Source organism: Trichosurus vulpecula, chromosome 4, assembly GCF_011100635.1.
Source record: "Trichosurus vulpecula isolate mTriVul1 chromosome 4, mTriVul1.pri, whole genome shotgun sequence".
NCBI classification, from domain to species: Eukaryota; Metazoa; Chordata; class Mammalia; order Diprotodontia; family Phalangeridae; genus Trichosurus; species Trichosurus vulpecula.
This window is the reverse complement of record NC_050576.1, coordinates 237,322,859-237,328,573: the sequence shown is the minus strand read 5'-3', so window position 1 is coordinate 237,328,573 and position 5,715 is coordinate 237,322,859. Positions and strand designations below refer to the sequence as shown.

Sequence of the window (5,715 nt, the reverse complement as noted above, 5' to 3'; positions counted from 1 at the left end):
CTTTATTTATCTATCTCTGTTTAAAAGCAGTGAAATCACCTTTTATTTAGAGAAATTGATACCTATGCTTTAAAATAATATTGTTGTGCTTTAGAAGATATGTGTGTAGCTATACACACATATATGTGTGTGTGTAAATATACATGTGTATGTATACACACACACACTCATATATTCTGAAATGCCTTATGAGTGAAGATTGGAGTCCTTCAAGTCTTATTTTCCCCATCTGTAAAAAAAGAAACAAAAACTAACAAAGATTTAGGTAAGAAAGCATAGGGAAAAATGATGAATTACAAAACTAACTTTTAAATGAGCGTAACTATGTATAATTTTCAGATTTTGCATTACCTTTTGTGGCTGCAGTTTTATGACAGGTGTTTGTATCATCTTCTTCCAAATATCAATGCTTCAATAATCCAATGATGACATCTTTTGTATTCTCAGTGTCTTCCAGCCATGGCCTTATTTCTATCTTTTTTTTTTAACTTCAGCCTCATCATTACTTAGCCTGCTTAAATGATAATGACCTTTGTATCCACTATCCTTGCTGCAATTTACAATCATGGCCATACTTTGGATATATCATTATGAAGATGTGATCCTTATTTAAGATCTCAGCCTTGAGCTTCTATTTTTTTAAATATAATATTATAGAAACATAGAATCTTTGATTTTGAAGCATTTACAATTACCTAACCCCTTCCTAAATCATAAATCCATTCTAAAATGTCCTTGACAAGTCATCCTACAGCCTCTGAAAATTATGTATTGCTCCAATAGCAAAGAACATTGTAAGGTGGCTTGGTACTATCTTTGGAAGTCCTAATTACTACGAAGTTCTTTCTCTAGATAGAAAAAAAGAAAAGCATAGCTACAGAGCCTATGTATGTGATAACCTTGGTATGAATTACTCCTGGTTAAAGAAACTGCCTCTACCAAATGAGATTGGTGCCTTTTATGCAACTTACAACATTAGAGAGTTTTCTTTAGCACTGAGAGTTTACATGACTTGCTTATATATGTCACATGGTCAATATGCGAACAATTTAGGACAGGAATTTAATTTGGCAACTTTCTCCCCACTACACCATGCTTCCCTTCTTGTAAAGAGATGCAATAATAATCTTTTGACAGAGATGTGAATTGTTCCAGCAAACCTGGAAAGCAAGGTGAAGTTATGCTAAGAAAGTGATTTTGATATCTATGATCTTTGATCCAAAGATCCCACTCCTAATCTTATATGCTTAGATTTAAAAGAGAAAGATCCAATTTATACCAACATATTTATCATAGTTCTTTTTATAATATCAAATAAGTGAGTATAGCATCAAATATTTGGATATCAAATAACCACTTAACATAGTCGTTGATTGGGGAATAGCTAAAGTAATTTTAGCACACCAATGTAATGGCCTATTTTTTAAAAGAAAAAAAACAATGGATTTGAAGAATTCAAAGCTGCATGGAAAGGCATATTACCTGTTGTAGGGTGAGGGGAATGAGAAATAGAATACACTATACACATGATTTATGGCAAGGTAAATTGAAAGAAGTATATAAATGAAACCAAACATTTTGTAATTATGTTGCCAAAGTTTTAGCTCCAGTGGGGAGATGAGTAAACATATCTCTCTCCATTTCTTGCTATAGTTGAGAAATTTCATATCCTGTCAGTTTTAAGTATTGCATGAGTTTTGGTAAACTTTTTTTCTTTGTTGTTCTCTATACTAATAGATAGATATATTTGTAAGGGAGGAATTTTGAAACAAAAATGGTGTAAAAAATTAAATATACCAATCCATGTCTGTTGGTTTTTTGTTGTTTTTTGAAAATATATCTCAAAACAAAATTTGAAGAATGCATGGATAGACTGAAAATATTGTTTGGAAAGGGGATTGAGGGATATACTCCAACTCCAATGTAAATCAACCATGATATAGCAGCCAAGAAAATAATTTTAATATCAGGCTGCAGTTAGAGAGACCCTGATTACAGCAATAAGGAATTAATGATTCTGTTGTTCTCTGTTCTAGTTGAACTATATCTGGGGTATTGTGCTTCTTTCTTGAAACGCAGAGCATTAATAGAACTTGGAGGGAAAATGACATCTCAGAAGGTTGAATGGTCTTCAGTCCATCCCATATAACAATCTGCTGAAGAATTAAAGATACTTGCTTTTATTTGTCTTTTTTTCTGAAAAAGAACAAGATGCTTAAGAAATGATAGCTGTGTATTATCACATTGAAATTGGCTTAGACTTGGTCAGTTTGGGAACAGAGAGTAGAAAAGAATAAAATGGGAAAAAGAGACATTTCAGAGACAACTTTATCTTTCATATAAGAGAAAAGTATATACTTGATACACATAAGTAGCTAAGGATTTAATATTAGAGAAATTATCTGTTATCAAAGTAGACCAATGACATCATAAATGATGTCTTGACACATGTGAATTGTATTTAAGTGAGGCAGAGTTCTGTGGAGTCAGCCTCATTCTTTCAGAGTCATCTTTGACCCAGGAACATCACTACTTGGTCTGTATCACAAAGAAATTTAAAAATTGCTGGGAAGGAACCTATGTATAAAAACTATAGCAGCTCTTTTTGTGGTGGCAGAGAATTTGAAGCTGAGGAGATAATGATCAACTGGGGAAAGGCTGAACAAGTTATGGCATATAATTGTGATGGAAAACTACTGTGCTACAAGAAGTAGCAAAGGGTATGATTTTGGGAAAAAAACCTGGGAAGTCTAATATGAACTCATGCAAAGTGAAGTGAGTAAAATCATGAGAATAATGTATATACTCACAGAAATAATGTAAAAATACTTAGCTGTGGATAACTTAACAACTTAGATCACTACAATGATCTATGAAATTTTCTAAGGATTTATAAATAAAAATGCTATCTAGCTCCAAATAGACAACTGATGGATTCTGAATGCAAATCAAAGCATCTTTTTCCTCTTTATTTTCTTGCTTTTTTCTGTAAGATGGTAAAGGTGAAAATATATCTTAAATGACTTCACATATATAATGTTTAAAATACTTCTCAATGGTGGTGGTGGGGGGGGGGATGAAGGAAGGTAGAAAATGTAGACCTAAAAATAAAAAGAAAGAAAGAAAATGGAAAAGAGTGTTTGGCAGTCCAGAAAGATGCAGAGCATCAAAAAGAATGAAAACTGAATATAGGCTTTTAGATTTGGGTATTAATAGGTCATTGGCAAATTTTGAGATAGTAGTCTCATTTAAACAATGAGGAAAGAATCCATATTGCAGAGAGGTGTAAAAAAAGATGAGAGGAGAGGAAGTAGAGATAGCAATAGAAAGGTGCAAATATGTGAGGTTATGGAGAAATGTAAAGGGAAATATGGAGGATGAGAGGGGGAAAAAGACCAAAGACTGATTTACTGTAGTCTTTTATATTTATATCATGAATATCTTATTTACACAAAATTAGTAAATTTGCTAGTACAGGGTAGTTATCTAATAAAAGTTTATTGAATTGGCTTAAATTTCCAAATGACAGAGATAGATAGTTAGAGAAAGAGAGTAAGAGACAATGAGAGAGAGAGACAGACAGACAGACAGACAGAGACAGAATGAAACAGACATACAGAAAGAGAAAAAGAGACTGAGGAATGCACTGGATATGGAGATCATCAAATATTGAAAAAAAAATGAAATTTATTACCATTTAGCAGACTTGAAAATACTACTTATATACATTAAAACATTTTTTGAGTCAGATGGCTCTGCAGTTAAAATTGTGACTGCAGTTAAAACAACAAATAATTAGATCCTAGTTCAGCAATATTTTTTAAAATGGTAAAAAAAAATAAACAATATTTCTCTATTTCCCTGGAAACATCTTTACTTTTGTAAAGAGAGTTTTGTAGATATAGTTATAGAATGTGTGCCCTGGTAGGTAAAAACCCAAGAATATTATCAATTCTAGCCATTTTTTTGCCTGGCAGACAGACACATTTGTTTCCTTGGCCCCATATCCACCCCCAATCCAGTTCTGAGAAAAGAGTCTCATCTCTCCTCTTAGAGCTAGACTTCCCTCCTCCCCTTCCCAGACACCTAGGCTCCCATCATCCCAAGCCCTGGCTCAGCTAAAACCACTTCAGAGCCGGGGACCCTTGGCCTCCTTGGGATCCTCAGGTGCTACTCCCAGCTGGGGAATCACCCCCAGACTTCACTGAATTCTGCCCAGGGTAAATCCAAACTAGGGGATTGCTCTGGGTCTTCTTGGGATTGGGGGATGGGGTGGAGAATGATCAGACAAGCTAGTTTGTTTCTCTCACCTGGAGGATCAATCTTGGTCTTCTGCAGGCCCAACCCCAGACAGGTTCATGTCAGCTTGTTCTAGGCAGGGAACCTGTGGAGGGAGGTCTGGGCCAGGACCATCATTCTGGTTTTTCTTCCAGATCTTCTGGGGCTGGCCAGGCAGCATCTGAATTCAGGGATTGCTCAGGTTCCTCCTCCAGGTCTCCAGGAGTAGTGTCCAGGCTGGGGGACTACTCTATATCTTCCTCAGTACCCACTTGGGGTGGATCTGGGCTGGGGGACAGCTCTGGGAGCATTGTCTCCAGCCAGGGTGGGTCCATGCCTGGGCCTTCGAGGGAACTGGGAGAATCTGGGGGTGGTGGGTGCTTGCTACAGGCATGTCGCCATAGGGTGTTGCCCTCAGTGAAGCTAAGCCTACAGATGGGGCAATGATAGGGACGATCGCCTCAGGGCACACGGCCATGATGGGCCAGCTCCCTGGCTTCACTGAAATGCTGTGGGCACAGAGTTTAGTGGAAGGGCCTCAGGCTGGCTTGCATGTTCTGGTGCCGCCTTAGGTGGCTAGCCAGCCTGAATGCCTTGCCCCAGTCTGGGCAGGTGTGTGCCATTCCATGTCTGAGAGGTAGGGAAAGGCACGAAGGCAGACAGGGCAGAAATGTGGGGCCTGCCAGGCCAGGATCCCCTACCTCCTCACCTGCCTGGGGCATGATGTATGAGACCCCCTAGGCATTGATCAACAGGAAGCCACCTCCCTCCTCAGCTTCCACCCCTACAGTTCAGAGGCCTCCAGGGGTTGCCCAGACATAGAGTCTAGGCACCCATCACCTGGTTTGTGGGTGGCTGGAGAGAAGTCTGCCTCAAGGAGGAGTCAGCAGAGTAGCCAGCCTTCCCTGAAGCGGGGAAGAGGGGTCAGAGTTGCACTCCAGGTGGAGCAAGTGTCAGGCCAGAGGGCTCTGCCTCCTTGGCTGCTGGCTCTGGGTTGGAAGGGTCCATCCGGTATTGATGATGTGGGGCTAGTCCACAGGACCTAGGCTCAATGATCATTTCCTTTTTCAAAAGGTAGGAGAGGCAAGGAAAAAAGAAAAGAGTTGCCTGAAGAGACGGATGTGGATGCACATGGGACTCACCAACCAAAGTGGATTTTAAGCAGAACCTGTCACAAATGTGTCACAGGATCTCCTGTCACCAGAGATCCTGAAGGAACTGGCAGAAGGGATTACTGAGCCACTGCCAGTGATCTATGAAAGACCATGGAGGACTGGAAAAGAAGCCAAGAATGGAGGACTAATGCCATAGCCCCAAACAGCTTCACTTTGTTTCTCAGAAGTATTGTAGAACTCATCATTAAAGGGATGGCAGAGGAATGTCTAATTTGCATGTCATTTTAGGGGCATGCTGCAGGAAACCTGACCTTATTTTAAA

General features: G+C 39.0%; 1 pseudogene; it reads right to left on the bottom strand.

The window, feature by feature from the left end:
• Positions 1–4,412: 4,412 nt before the first annotated feature.
• LOC118847046 lies at positions 4,413–5,337 on the bottom strand (annotated as a pseudogene).
• Between the last annotated feature and the right edge of the window lie 378 nt (positions 5,338–5,715).